The sequence below is a fragment of the Agelaius tricolor genome, unplaced genomic scaffold, assembly GCF_023055355.1.
Source record: "Agelaius tricolor isolate 1412-34295 unplaced genomic scaffold, bAgeTri1.0.p SCAF_1, whole genome shotgun sequence".
NCBI classification, from domain to species: domain Eukaryota; kingdom Metazoa; phylum Chordata; class Aves; order Passeriformes; family Icteridae; genus Agelaius; species Agelaius tricolor.
Window position 1 is genome coordinate 23,948,368 of NW_027269261.1, and position 16,359 is coordinate 23,964,726.

Consider the following 16,359-nt stretch of genomic DNA (forward strand, 5'->3'; position numbering starts at 1 on the left):
TTTTACTCTGCCCCTGTGAGGGGCGAAAATGGCCCAAACCAGTGGTAGACAGGATTTTAGACTGCAGCAGTCTCTAAAAAGTTCAGCTGGTTTTGTGAGAGATTAGCCCTGTAAACAAATCTGGTTTAGACTCTCACCTCTAGGTGAGACTCCCAGAGCTGGTGACATGTGTGGGGAGCTGGCACTGCCTGAACTGCCTGGAGCCCCCTGGAAGTGTTGCCCTTTGCAAGAGTAAACCTGAATTGCTGAGAACAGCATTCATGTGGGAGCCATGGGAGTGGCTCTCTCTGCACTTACTCTTTGCCTTTCTTCCCAGAAAAAAAGGCAGAATGAGGAAAAAAGCAACAGAGGTGTAAATATCTGTGTATGGGAAATAGGTAGCTGATCTCTGTGGGTTTTGCTCTTTGTCTAAATTTCTCCCCCCCAGCAATGTTGATGTTCAACAGAGATTGTATTCTGCTCCACTGATAGTACAAGTTTGGTTTTTTTTTTTCCCCAGTATCTTCAGCTGCAGCTTTATCAAACCTACTGGCCAAATCCAAATCATCCTGTACACCAAAACACTCCAAGTGCCCCAGCTGAGAGCCTTAATGCTCCAACTTTATTTTGAATGATTGTACCTTTCGGTGTGATTCCTGGGAAGGTTTGCACAAAGCCCTTCTCCCTAAGCATTTGAGTGTAGGACTCCCCTGTGATCAGTGAAAGCTCTGAAGTGCTGGAGCCCTGCACGAGCCTGTCTCATGTGACACAATGTACTCCATGGCAAAAGATGCTGCAGAGAACTTGGGGGAGACTCCCTAAGGGCACCAAGCTGGGAGAAAAGCCAGCACAGGAGATTCCATCAATAGCTGTAGCTGAAAATTTCCTTTTGCCAATGGGCTTCCCAGTTAAATGGAAACAAAGGAGGGCTTGTGGCTCCTGACTGAGAGTTAGTGGCATAGGAGAGAAGGACATTTCTTTCAATATGATCCTGACAGTAAAATCCACTAAGCCCCACTTGGAAAGGCTCACAAAATGACTTTTGACAGTTGATACCACCTGGACCACTGAATTTTTTTCCCCCTACATTTTAAAATTAAATATTCACAGTATTTTTTTCTTTTTGAAGATTGTAGAATTGTTATAAATTTTTAAATACTAAATAATTTAACGACATAAGAAAAAACTTTGCTTTTTTCCCAACACCCATTATTTGATAAAAACAGTTTTGTCCATTTGAGAACAACACTTTCACCAAGGTCTAGTAACTGAGTCCTGACTTTGTTTTTAAGGCATATTTCATCTGATGCTGGTAGGGAGTGTACTCCATTGCTCCTCTGTAAGTTAGAGCTCATAAAAAAGAAAGACCAAGCTTTTCTTGCTGACAGAATACTTTGGAAATTTAGGTTTGGAGGTTTATATTTTTAATATTACCATAACTTGAAACTAAATAGATGATTAGGACTTTCTTTTTTTTCTCCTCAGGGAAAATGGCCAGGAAAGATGAGAGAGAGTTCCAGATCTCAGCCTGACAACATTAGTCTCTTGAAACTGGCACTTTGAAGGGCAGTTTCAATCTGGTGATTTGTTTGATCTGTTATAAAATCCTCTCTACCAGTGTGTAGCTACCACCCACTTATATTTATGATGGAGTTTTATTTTTGCTTGGTAATATTTTTCTTGTGTTTATTTTAAAAGGTCTACATTTTGTGGTGACAGTCTCCCATTTTCCAAATTAACTGCTAGCAGATGTTGCTGTGTGGTGTGAAGCACACACAGCAGCTGAAACCAGCAAGGTCTGGATACAGGCTTAGGACGAAAAAATCTTTGTGTTGTTCAAGCAAGTTTCAGGAGTGTCTATAAAGTGCTTATGTAGAATCTTATTCAGAAAATAAATTACTGTTGTTTTTATAGCTTTTAGCTGGTTTTAGTGTTTGGAATTACTGCTGAAACCTCACAAGTCTGTACCATGTTTTAAGAAATGAAATATCATTTGGGCAGGGTTATTTAGGAAAGGATTGGCTGCTTATACATTATATACAGGCAAATGCAGGTAAGTCCTACTTAGAGCTACAGCTGCCTGGTTTTGTCCCTTCTAAAATCCCTGCTGCTGTTGCACATGTTCTAAATCCTAGCTTGTGTGAGCAGAGCCCTTTGAGTAGGCTGGTTTTGAAATTATTGCTGAAAATGAGAAATTTGAGGGGTCATGCTTTTCCTTTTGGAATGAAGTATTGCAATTTGATTAGGTCATTAGGTATGCCCTTGTTTGTTTGTTTGTTGCATGTGTGAAATTTCACCCAGTTTTGGACCAGGCACGATGCATTTGTGAGAAAGTGAGGATGTGTGCGTTGCAGAGTTGACTGGCTAGGCATGTGACTAACCTGTCTGGGCATTTATATATCCTGCTACTGCAATTGCTCATCCAGGTAAATAGGTGAGTTATAAGCACCTCCCATTCTTCATGTCTGTCATGAGTAGGGCAAGAGGGGAAGGAAAGAGTGTCATAGTGCAGAAAGTGATTCACTGCCCAGCTTGCTGCTGGAGTACTCAGGAGGAAATGTGGTCATTGTGGCTGTGGCTACATCATAGAAAGGTTTTAAGACCTGTTTGTGTGAGCTTTTGTTAAGACCAAAACAAGTATTGAAAGGGTTGAAAGGGACCTTAAAGATTTAGTTTCAACCCCCTGCCATGGGCAGGGACACTTTCCACTAGATCAGGTTGCTCAAAGCCCCATCCAACCTGGCCTTGAACATGTCCAGGGATGGGAAACCTGTTCCAGTGTCTTGCTACCCTCATAATGATGAGCTTTTTCCTAATCTCTAATCTAAACCTACACTCTTTCAGTGTAAAGCTCCTTGACTTAACCCTATCTCATGCTGTAGTTGGTTCTGCATTAGAGCAGGGAAATGGAGCAGGAAAACTTTGAAGTTTCCTCTAAAATTTACCATTCTCAGTCTGAGCCTTGCTCTGTAGCCTCCCTCAAAGAAATTGGAGAAGTAACTGGATTTGCCCCATTAGATGTGTGACTACAGAAGAGCTGCCCACTAGGTGTCACTGGTACTTCGCTGAAATAAGATTTAAACAGCCTTTTCTGGTAGGTAGCTAAAAAGGGATGAAGTGCAAGCCGGCATCATCCCTGTGCTTGTACCCTTCTCGGCTCCACTCCTGTGCAAGGGCTGTGATGCCTCCCACTCCACCGAGCATCCTGTGTTGACCCAAGCAACAGAGCCATCCTGGGCTTATGGTGTGCTGGCTGATTCCTCCCTCAAGCTTAAGGCTTGAAAACTGGACTGTGTTATATGCTGAGGTTTTGAAGAGCCTGTGGACAGGTACAGGAATGCTTTTGGGATGAGCACCATGCATGCACATTTTGACAAAACGTCAAAATGTCCGTTTCTCACATTTCTCTTTGTGACAGTATTTCAACACTGCTTTATTCACCAGGACTGCTAAGGATTCTATTTTCCTTATCTTTCAAAGGCAACAGCTAATTCTGCATTTGATTCTGAGGCAAAACTCCATGCTGAATAGCTTATGCAGAATTTTGTTTGTAAAGAGGATCTGAATGTCCAATAATCTTGTTAAGAAAGGGGTGTCACAAAGATGGCAGATGCACAGAAGCTGGCCTTCAACAGTATTTTTAATGCAGGAGCTGGACAAATTATATCTACTTTATTTCACTTGACCTACCAGAGGTCCCTCCAGTTAAATCACCTGCAGTTGGCCTATAGTTGACCCTTTGCTGACTTATTTAATCATCTGCTGCTTTCAGAGCAGGGTAGGAGCATTCAGACTGAAATCAGTCCTTGAAAGGGTCCTGTCACCGGGCAGTGAGCCTCATACCTGATCATCTGCCCGTCACATAATATGAGCACAGATGACAATCACTTACCTCTTTTATGTCATGATATAAGGCTAAAATTGTCTGAAATGAGGAAGAAAGCCATTATTTAATCAATGGAATTGCGTCAATTGAGTAAAATTTGTCTCCAGTGTAAACAAATGGAATGTCTTTGCGCTTTGTGAAAACAAGACTAAATTACTTGCAGATCTTGCAGATAGAAAAACATAGGAAGTGGACTTGTAGGCTGACACATTAGGGGGTTTAGAGTATGCATTCAAAATAATTATCCAGATTACTCTGGATTACTTAATATAAGTTTTTGCATCATGCGTATGCACGTTTAATTTTAAAGCAATAAAAGCAATGTTAGTCTTTTTTCAGTCATGTTTGATTATTTGAGATATTCCTCAGAACAATGCAGGACTATTACCACTGAATGCCCTAGTTAAATACCAAAATACCAAAACCCAGTTTTAACTTCTGCAGTTGAGTTGAAGAACAGTCCTCAGTGTCCTCCCAGACAGAGAACGTTTTGGGACATGCACATATAAGGGACTTGATGTGAGAAAATGATCTTTCTTTAAAAAAAATAAAGTAAACCTAAGAGTCCACTCTGTTGCCTCATATCTATACAGGTAACAGAACACAGTAAATAATTTAACAATTTTTAGATTCATGCTTTTAACCAATTACCCAGCTTTTGTAATATGAACACTCAATTATTAGCGATTACAACCTGAAGACCAATCTGAACATGGAAAAACCAGGAGCTGTGTGACCTATTGGGATATCAGCCTGCAGGTATTTTACATATCCTTAAGTTTTCCTCAGGTTCAACAGAAGAGAATGTGTGTAAAGATATGTGCTTCTAATCTGTAGAAGATCTTACTTGTTAAAGTTAACTTTGTCTGTGCTTTTGTAACTGGTCTGAAGTGACCAGCTGGAGTAAGATCAGTCATGTGCTTGACCTGATGCCTCTAGAAGGCAAGATATGCCTGTATAAATCTTCCTTCCTGATTCAAAAATTGGGTTTGGTCTGCAGAAAAGCTTGTAGGAAGAAGCTAGTCTGGGAACCAGGTATTTAGTATTTTCTTTTTTAAATCTTCTGTTGTGGCCTTTTGGAGACAATATTAGATGATTCAAATAAACACTGTGGGAAAGGCAATAAACTGTGTGTTTAGATCTTGAGTCAAGAGGCTTCCAGGACAGTCCCTCTACTCAATGAATGCTTGATGAACCCAGCTGAAAGGCATTTAATAATCTCAGCACTTCATAGGGTTGGTCCTTAACTGTGACAGGTGGTAACTGAGAGGCAAAAGGTGGGCAAAATTTGCACCAAAGATCACAGAAGTGGTATAGTAAATATGCAATATGTTGCTCCTCCCATCCCTTTGAAGAGTTGTCTGGAGCTGTAGTTCTGCAGGGATTTTGAAGGGGTGGTCGCTGCAGGATGGAAGGAGCTATCAATTGAAGTCTGTACCTCACTGCTGTATCTGCCTTGTGTGTCCAGGCTGCCTGCCTGCTCTGACATCAGCTATGTGCAGGACATCCCACCAGCACAGGCCAGCAGGGCAGGACTGATCCATACACAGGCAGTGCTGTCTGTCTGTGTCCTCAGCATTTGTCAAGCTAGACCCCATGGAAGAGGTTTGAAGGATGCTGTGCTCCATCTTTTCCCCAGCTGTGCTTAGGGAACAGTGGTTGGGGTGGTGTTGCATTGTCAGATTGATGATCAGGAAGATAAATGTAGAAAGAAAAGGCATCATTGTGAAGCTGGAGATTTGAAGTCAGGGCTTTTGGCTCTGTCCTTGATCCTGCCAATACAGAAGTACAAATTATGAACCAAAGTTACAGAAAAAAATGGGGTCTCCTTGCTGCCTTGAGGTGTTGGGTCTGGATTTCTGACTACACTCAGGAAGGGAGCTCAGAACCATGTAATCCTAGAGATCTCCTCTGCTCCATAGCAGCTCTCATGCTCACTTGCTGTGCCACGCAAGTTATCCCACAGAGGGATATGAAATTGGAGCTCCTTTGGTTTATTTGAACCTAAGACATCCATAGCTCTGTCTTCACCACCAGCCCTAAAGTCCCAACCTGACTGAACACCAGTCAGCAAATTTGTTGCCAGTGGGGTTCCTGTTCAGCATTTCCATGATGGAAACTTTAACTGGACCTCAGATTCCACAGGTGCCCTCTTGCAATGGGGTGTGCTTCCTGTTTTGTGGTGCTGGTCCTTTCTACAGGCAAAGTCTTTGGGAAAGAGCGTGAGTGGGAAGGCTTTGGAGAGGGGAGGGTCTGTACATCCTGCAGGTTCATATTTTGGATGTTGAGAAATTAGTAGGAAGGCAACTGCCAGCTCCAGTTTCATAAGGGTGAACACCCTTGGCATTTGGCTTTGTTTACAGGTCAGTGTAATGAGAAAGTTCACTTCCTTTCATTGCAGGTGTTGCTTTGGATATCTGAATATATTTATTCAGAAATGTCTGACATAGCTGATAAAGAAAACACTATGATAGATTTTAGTAAAATAAATGAGTCCAATAGCCAATAAGCAAAGTGACATCTCTGTGTGAGAATCTGATTCCTACAGCTTCTAATTTCAGGTTTAGGGTTTTGTTTCTCTTCTTTTTTCATTTAAGATAATTTGTTACCTTTTAACTGAATTTAAAAAAAGCTCTTCATTGTTGTGCTCTGCATAGTAAAGCATACTTAAGCAGCAAGGTAGAGAAATCTGCACCTTGAGAGAGTATCATGTTGTGCTGAGACTTCTGAGAGATTAGCTTTTGAAGAACCTCTTTGTTTTTATTCTGAATATGATCCAGTCCTGGGAATTTAATTTGCTTCTCTAGATCATTATGTTTGCATGTTTTCTAATCAAAGGAGGCATAAGTTTAGGGCATGAGCCTGTAAATCTGTTTTCACATAATTTATTAAAAGTCACATACTACCGGTACTGTTGAAGGGAAGGATTCTGTTTATCTTTTAACTCTACAGTGTTTAGTCCTTTCAACATAGTTTTCATTCTTGAAGGTCAGTGCATATTCTACACTATTGATTTTCCAAGGATTGGTGGGTTTGTAAATAGAACTCACGTAAATTTTGGTTTCTTTCTGCTTATTTTTTCTCTGTTCTGCATCTCCTTACAGTGCTCATCATCCAATGAAGTCAAGTTGCCTGTTGTTATTGCAGGATAGGCTTTTTGCAGGATAGTCTTGGCTGGACAGAGGAGAAGTTTAGCAGCCTCTTTAAGCTGCCTGGTTTTTCTCTGAAGTCAGCCAACCTCCCATGTTCAGAGGCCAAATTATTATGCTTTTGTTCAAAAGACTCTTCTCATCCGTGTTCCACAAAGAACTCTGAAGAGTTTATTGTTTTTGTGTTGTGATTCTTTAATAGTTGATGAGGTTTGTAAGTGACTTTTTCTATCATTTCTGAAAATCCTATAGAATACTTTGTGGGATTTGCAGAGGCAAGTTTCCAATTTCCTTCTCCTTCCTTCCATTAACACTGAATATCCCAGGGAGTGAGTACAGCTCTGTTCAGAACCACAACCTGTAAGAAATGATCACGTGCTGGTGAGCTGTGGCAGCCAGGGGACACTACTTATATTTAGGGCTGATCCTCTCCTTGTAAAGATGGACAAACAGCCTGATTCTCCTTGCAAAAGCAGAATCCAATTTTGACTTCAAAGGGGGTGGAGGGAACAGGACCAGTGAGTTTTGAGAGTGGATTTGAAAGCTGTGTCTAGGTAATTTGGATGCCCTTCTGTTTTACAGCGTGTAGCCTTAAGGGATGAGAAGTAGAGTGATTCCTTAAGGTCTTCAGCTTCCCCATTCCTGGGCTGGTGAGTTTTGTTTCCCAGGGAAAAAGGCTGTGTTGTTGTTTGGGGGCCTGTGGCCCGGAGTGGCCCCTGAAATGCCGCATTGCGCAGGATGCCTCCCAGAGCCAAGCTGGCACCACTTTGAACTCGAGCTGGTTTGACAGTGCCAAGTGGCTCCTGCAATCTGCCATCAGGAACCTGGGTGGTGAGTTTAGTTTGCCAGGGAAAAGGGCTGGTGTTGGTGTTCAGGGGGCTGAGGTTCAGAGCGGCCCTCTGCCTGATGAAATTGCGCATTACGCAGGATGCCTCTCAGACCCAAGCTGGCACCAGTCCCAAGTCAGGCTTGTTTGACAGTGTCAAGTGGCTCCTGCAATCTGCCATCAGTAACCTGGACTGGTGACTTTTGTTTCCCAGGGAAAACGGCCAGTGTTTGTGTTTGGTGGCCTATGGCCTGCATTGGCTGGCTGGCTGCTGGAATTCTGCATTGCTCAGGATGCCTCTAGGACCCAAGCTGGCCCCAGTGCCAACTCGAGCTGGTTTGACAGTGCTAAGTGGCTCCTGCAATCTGCCATCAGGAATCTTGGCTGGTGAGTTTTGTTTGCCAGGGAAAAGGGCTGATTTTGGTGTTTTGGGGGTTTAGGGCCAGAGTGGCTGGCTGGCTCCTGAAATTCCGCATTACGCAGGATGCCTCCCAGACCCAAGCTGGCACCAGTGCCAACTTGGGCTTGTTTGACAGTGCCAAGTGGCTCCTGCAATCTGGCATCAGGAACCTGAGCTGGTGAATTTTGTTTCCAAAGGAAAAGCACTGGCGTTGGTGTTTGGGGGCTACCAAATTTAGTTTTGACTATCTCAGCTGGCCTCTTCCCCAATGCTATGCCTATAGCACAAATTTCCATTTTCTTCTCTTGGTCTAGTTGTTACTATGATGCACAATTTCTTTTTCATCTTCTCTAGAAATGCCTACCACGACACTCTTCCTCTGGACTGGCTGCTGGTCTTATACAAGGACATTTGCAGAATAACCTCACTCATTTGAAGTCTGTCCAGATTTCCACTATGAATCCTAAGAGCAGTTTATGGGCCTACAAACTGAACCCCACAAATCAGCAATTAAGTCCAAAAATTTTTCAGGGAGGGAAAATTTTATACAGATTAGATGAAGGTTTTTATAACTTCTCTGCCTAGCAGTGAATATGTAAGAGTGAACAAAGGGGACTCTCACCCTACAGACAGTTCAGTGAAGTGTACACAGGTTTTCCTCAGCCACTTTTTAACATATTGCTAAGAACACATCCTAATCTTCCTCCAGAAAAGTTAACCACTTATTTTCTGATATTGTCTCTGCAGTATTTTTCTACAGTGCTAAATCCCTGGCTTCTTCACTTAGATAAGCAATCTACTGAAATGATTTTTCAGAACTTTCCTCCAAAAATGGAGGAAAATCTGAATTTCATGAAACGGAAATCTGGTTGTTACATCACTCTATGAAAAAATATTTATATTGGCTCTGGCTTTAAGGCTACATTTCTCAGTTCATGCAAGTGGCAGGAAACACACAGAATCTAATCAAGAGATAGTCCACAAGGCTTCTTAAATGAAATGTTAAATAAAGAGCTCTTATGAAAACAAAAAGATGCAGCTCAGGAAATGAGCTTGGTCATCTCACAACTCTCTGTTGGTCCACAGCCAAGCATTGGCTAAACATTAGATTATCATTGTAAACAATACACAGGGAAAAAAATACTAGCAAGATTTACCCTAAAAGTAAGTCTGAAGAGCACCTAAGTGACTTATGAGGCTCAGCTTTATTTTTGAATCTGACTTAAGAGACTAATTCAGATCTTAATGAAAATGAGGGAATGTACATTTTCAAGTAATGTACTTTTAAAGAGTTGACTTAAAATGTAAAATACAGTTTTTATGCACAAGCCAGAAAAAAGGGCGAGAAAATATATTTGCAAAATGTGAGCTGAAAAGAGATCCTTTCACGTAGGAGAGTCCTTCAGTGCAGAAGGTCGGTGTTACTAGAAAATAAATAACATGAAAGAGGCGGAAGAGGACAGGGGAAATTGCTCTGCAGAAGAAAAACAAAGAACAGCAGTCACAAACTTCTCATGAACTCCTGAACTACCAAGTTAACCAAGGTAATCTATTGCTCTCCTCCATATTCCAGTCCAGCCCTTCTTTCATCTCTTTGGCCTCAATGCCATAACTTGTGTGCATTTGTAAGGGTGAGCTATGAATTAGCACAGGGAATGTGATCTCTGAGTTTCCAGTGGGGTTCTCAAACTGGTACACATCAGCCTCAGACAAAGCATTTTTACCAGATTTTGCAAGTGTGACAGCAGTGTCTAGTATTAATATCATTGCCTCTGTTTTTATTTGACAGCATGACTGCATTTACATTTCAGAGAAAGCCCATACAAAGGGATGGCTTTGGAGCTTGGCTCCTGTATGGGCTCCTAGCTCATAACACAGTGAAATTAATAGCTGTTTTTATTTCATCTGGCAGGGAGTTTTGCAGTCAATGTAGGATTGCATCTCCTGTGACCACAGGGTTTCTCAGATTTCCCAACAGTTTAATTGCTCCATGCTATGTGAGGTTGCCTTTTCAGAGAGGGAAGGAGCTATCTCATACAGCTAGGGCCCTGCAAAGCAGTCAGTGTTCCTGAAACAGTCATTGTTTAGTGACTACTAGGAAAAGAAAATCAGTAAAATTTCAGTGGATAAAGAACCACGATCAAATAAAGGGCTTATGCTTAAAAATTATTATCAGATAAATGAATGAAGGACAAGAAGTTTAAAGCAAAATCTTGAGTATGGAATAATTTAAGTGTCCTCATTTCTGATATTAAAATTCTATAACCCCTTTATTTCTAGAAGGGGAAAAGAGGAGAAGGAGCAAAAGAAAGAGACAACCAAGTGAGTTGGATGTCTGGACAAACTATGAAACATGGACAATCAATGAAAATACATGTTTTTGCTTTCCTCTCTTCCTGAAGGAATTAACAAAACTCTTGAACTTTGGCCTCTTTTTTAGGCTAGAGCAGCAAAGAGACTGCCTGACAACCCACAGCAATGCCGACGGAGGATTTTAGTGTGAGAACACTGTGTGCTCACTTGGCATTGCATTCCCCAGAGGGATTATTGTAGACAGCATATAGATTAAATTTAGCTAGATTTGGACATTAAGACACATACTTGGTGCCTTGATAGAAAAGATCAAGAGAGGTCATTCTACATGTGGTTTTCTTTGTAGGTTTATAATGCTTTTGCCTTTCTTATTCCTTTTTATGGCATTATTGTTGCATAGCAGACATTCGTTCCATCTTAGTGATGCTGGTTAGACAGTATAGGAAGCTTGTGTCAGGAAAATAATCACGATTCTCTGAAGAACACAAAGGCCTTTCAGCATGCTTCAAAATTGATTTCAAGTGTCTCATGAAAAGTCCCTGTGACACAACAAATTCCTGCCATAGGAAAACCAAAACTTCAAGTCTGAAATGAGAGTTTTCTGGGATTTTCTAGTTTTACATGAAATGACACTATTCAGTAGGAATCCTCAGCACTGCACCAGCTAGTAACAGCACAGCTATAGTTGTCTGTAGCCACTGCCTTGGAGACAATAAAAAGACTCACTTTTAAAGAATGGTGCAAAACCAGATTGAGATCATTTCCCTGCTGGCTTTTCCAGTCTGGAATGCCTTTCAGAGTTGACACTGCAGGTTAAACAAAATAAAAAATCCAAATAGAAGCCACAAAACTCAGCAACTCAGTCTTTTTGATCTACCTAAGTGTTTTTATGCCTGCTCATCACCATGGGATCCAAGTGCCCCTTTTCACATTTCAGTGTTTTGAAAAGGATCAAGTCATGGCAAGACCATAATACTTGAGTGGCTGCTGCAAGGAAAGATTGCTTTAGAGAAGAAACAAGTCCTCTTCCCTAGAAATAACCCTAAACAAGACAAAATAGGGGTAGAATAGGAAAGAAAGCAACAGGGCAAAAAGATTTTCTTGGCAAAAAGATTAGTAGAGTTGGCAACATATAGAAGTGGAGTTGTAAAGAGTTGGAAGAAAATGCTTTCCTCTAACCTTCAAGTGCAAAGAGGTCACAGTTCTTTCAAAGTTTCCCTTGGGATAATGTGAATATGGATCGTCCCATACTTCAAGGATTGAATAACCATCTGAAAGGAGAATAATTTGAGATAAACTGAAATTAGTTCCCTGCATCGACATCTGCTTGGAAAATCTAGTGCAAGGGTCATTTGGCTTGCTATGTTAATGATAATTCTGCCAACAACAAGTATCAAGACACTGAGAAATTTGTAAAGATCTGGCACATTACATTCTGCTTAATAAATTCAGAGATTTGAACATGACAGCATATTGTAATGTAGTAATATAATACATTATATTATATATATATAAGTAAATTATTATGTATATACTTATATATATATATATCTATATATATATCTAAGTAAATGTGCAGAACCAGATTCAACCCATAAGGAGACCCAACACCGATTTCAATACACATGCTTACTGCAATCTGAATGAATTATTTGAATACATACTAACAACACTACGTATGGAATGAAGAAAATTTGTGCTCCTTTTTTTTCTTTAATTTATGCAATTGGAGGAAAATGTATTTTTTCATACATATTTGCATCAATATTTTTGCATAAGAAAAGTATACTTTTAAATTCAGGGCAGATTAAGACCTGGCTGGCATGCTTTAGTTAATGTGGGTTAACAAAAGCACAGCCATTCCAAAAGAGCTACAGTGAGCTTTTTGATGAGGGGAAAGCAGTGAATCAAAAAGATCTGCTTGAGTCACCCAACAAAGACAAACCAGACAGAGGACAACGAAGAAAAGGACAGAATAACCACCAAACATCAGCCTGGGAGAGGCAAGTTACTACTGGTGTCTTGATTCCCCCTGCCCCCCAGCAAATGGTGAGACTGATCATGCACTGGAGGGCCTGAAAAACAGCTCCCTGGCTGTCTTGCACTGTTACCTGGGGTGTCAAAATGAACATCCAGGATAAAAATCCTCATTCTGGCAGTTCCATTGGGAAAGTTTCATCATACATCTTCCCAGAAAGAGGAAAGTTTTCAATTAGCAGAGATTAGTCATGGTATTTCCGCTGGGATGGCCTAACCACCGCGATCATCTTTTCACTCCTACAGAACACCTTAGGAGATGACTGGACAGAGCAGGAGTGCATCTGGAAGTGCCAGAACATTGGACAATCCCTATGCTTCCACAAGATAGAAATGGAGAGGCATCAAAGAAACGGACATAGACTGAAATTCCTGTTCTTTTTCCAAAAATGGAGCTGTGTGTGAAGAGTGAAAGTTTTCTCTAAGTTCCTCTGTCAGTAGCATATGTGGGAGAAGTGACCCAATGCTATTTGGTTGTCCAAGACACAAGCATACCTCTTTGGCCACATGGAGAGAGCTGGTGGAGACGGAGGGGGAGCTGGGCAGTGTGGAGAGATGGCTCGCTAATCCTGTCAGGAGAAAAAGTGTTTCGTGTCACTCAACAGCATCTCCACAGGGCAGTCACGGGAGGAGCGCTGACAGCCCCTGAAAGGAATCGCCTCAGCCGTCCTCCAGCAGGAAGGGGTCGGCTTTGACACGAAGCTTATAGGGTGGGGGAGATGAAAGTGTGGGGGAGGGACATCTGGGCTCCATGTAGGATTTCACCTTCCTCTGCCCCACCAGCAGTCCTGTCTGCTTCCAGCCAGCCTGTCCTTTCCGAACCCTTCACGAATCAGTTCCGTCACTCTCTCATTCCCCGACTCCCAAAATTTAAACTTGCCAACCCTGCTGCCAAATGTAAAGACAGAAATAACATTGGATTTGAAAGCAATTTCAACATAAGGAAGAGCTGCAGGGACAGAGCAGGGATTCTTGCCACGTGTGATACAGAGTACCTACCATACCACAGTGCACGCTGATAAGTACATTTCATAGCCAGTGTTACAGATTTTTCCTGCTTTTCTTTAGAAAATGTTTAGTCAGGCACTTTCAGTCAGTGGTGTACTTGAATGATTTTCAGCAGAGGAAGCAGTAAATAAGTGTAGACAAAGAGGTGAAATATCTACTGAAGGGATGAAGTCATCCAATAGCATTAAATGAGAGGGCACCTTAATCACAACATAAATGCCTATATTGGCACAGAGTTACCGCTTCCAATGTACAAATCAGAAATCATACAAAATAAATGTAATCTATATTCTACCTTTGTGAGGGCCACAAATCCTCCCTGAGTTTATGGGATTCATCATCCCCACAGATGCACTCCAAGGGACAGGGCGTTCAGCTGTGGCCAAGGACCTAAATCTTCCTTCCAGAAGACACTTCATGTTTTAAAAACACAAAGGTATCTGGGTTACAGTTGGGCGTTTGGGTTTTTACACAAGATATTCCTTACCATCTAGGAAGCTTATAGAGCATTTTTACTGCAGCACACTGCCTATTATGTGCCACTGTCTCAGTGGCAGCAGCCACACATCCCTCTCAGGGACCCTTGTCCTTCTCTCCTAGGCCCTCAGAACCCCTTGAAAAAGAGACAGTAATTTCTGCCTCAAAAATCAAGTGAAAACTGCTTTTTCTGATAGATGACATCATATAGGGCAGCCCCTTATCCAACAGTAGGAAATAAAATTCAGAGGTCTGGCTGCTCCTTTGCCTCAGTGGCACTTCAACATCACATTTTCCCTGCTTTGGTGGATTAAAGCTGAAAGGCTTTACAGGAGATATGTCTGTTACAGGGATGTAAACAATAAATAATTATAGGAAAGAGAAAGAAAGACTGATTTATTGAAGACTATTCAATTCTAGAAAGTAAATAACTGAGCTTTCAATTTAAATAGACATTTTTACTGCCAAATAAATCTGCTTCCACAGATATGAGAAGAGACTTCATGTAGTACACAGAAAAGGAAAAGTTAGAGAAATTCAGAGTGCCAGTGAGCAGACAGGGCCAGACTCTTGATGGATGTTGTTGGTTTAGACCAACCTAGAATTGTTTATATACTCATCTGCCATTGAATGACTATAGTGAGATAGAGCAGACATAAACAAATTGCTGTTGAGTAAGGGAAAAGGAGCCACATGCCTATCCAGCAGCCTTCACATCACCAAAACTGCAAAGACCTTGATACTTGCTTTGCCCAAATATGGACCACCAGGACTTTTGAGATAAGCTCCTAAAGTTAGGTACTGCATCTATTTTTATGTTTTTAAATGTCTTCCTTTCAGAAACATTTGAGTACCCAGCAGTCCTGCTGGACCACAAAGAGAAGTGGCAACTTTTAGCACTACATCACTGATGTACCTTTGTGGATTGTGATGGAGATGGGTCTGCGGACTGATATGCAAATCCAGAACCAGAGTTCAGGAATGTTCAGTATTGGCCACTACCTGCCTTGTTGTGAAAGCTCTCCCAAAGCACCAGAGGTCAAATTATGGTTACTAGCCCAAGAATGCCTGGAAATGAGAATGGACTGATAGATCTGAGGGGCCACCACAACAACAATAATTGCACCTGGCTTATTACCTGAATCAGGTGCTACATCTGACACATCAGGAGCTACATTTGGACACATCCAGTTTTTCGTGAAGATGAATGTGACGTAAGTTTCTTATCACCTCTGAGAAATGTTCAGGTCAAAACCTGAGGTCTTAATATCCTTTGCTGATTTCTGCTCTGCAGTTTCTATACAGTGCAATGCTAGAAATATCACCATTTTCTTGGTCTACATGGATTATTTCAGCAGCCTAAAGAATTTAAAACCCACCCTTCTTAATTTTCACCAGCTACTCTCTCTAACTGTCCTTTTCCAATGAACCAAAGCTTATTTCTTTTTGATCTAATTTCCCATAAAGTCAAAGTACAGTTGACACTCTCTGAAGTAACACAACAGATATGGGGATATCTAAAACATGTGAACTCAGGAGACATTTGGAAAGTTTTATGTATGTGAAATAATTGAATTCACACACCACTGACTTTTATCTTAAAGGATGGCCACACAAAATGCTGAGTGTGACTCCTAAGTGGTGAGATATTAGATTTCCATCTGATCTGATGGACAGTCTTAACAATTTTATGGAATGTGATCTATCCCTCAGGCTTAGAGTGAACTCTGACAGGTCATAATTTTAAAGCTCCAAAACATGAATATGTGGGTGAGATTTGCAAATCTAAAAAGTTTTTGTATGAATAAAACCACAAAGTAAGACAAAATATGAAAGGCAGGAAGAAGAAAGAAATACATCCTGCATGTTTTTTTATATTTGTTTTGCTGTTGTACTCCACTTTATTTTCAATTAGTCTATCTCTGAAGCTTCTTCTATTTGTTTCCTTAAAAATTAGTAATCCTCACTTCAACAGTAAAGAACTGGGTAAGATTATTCTTCCTCCAGGTGCAAATACAATGGATCTTCCCAAACACATTGTAGAATTTTTTTAGTCATGGCTGGTGAATTTCAAGAGCTCCCCCTCTTTTGTAACCACATACAAGAAATCCACATTTCTATGGCCAAATCAAGCAGATTGCAAACTTTTCTCTAGACTTGGAGCAGGCTTTGAAGTCAGAGACTCAGAGTGATGAAATTAAAATGCAAAAGGACATCAGTTCACTGAGTTCATGTACCAGCAAAAATCTGTTTTAAGATTTGAAACTGAAGTTAAAAGCACAAT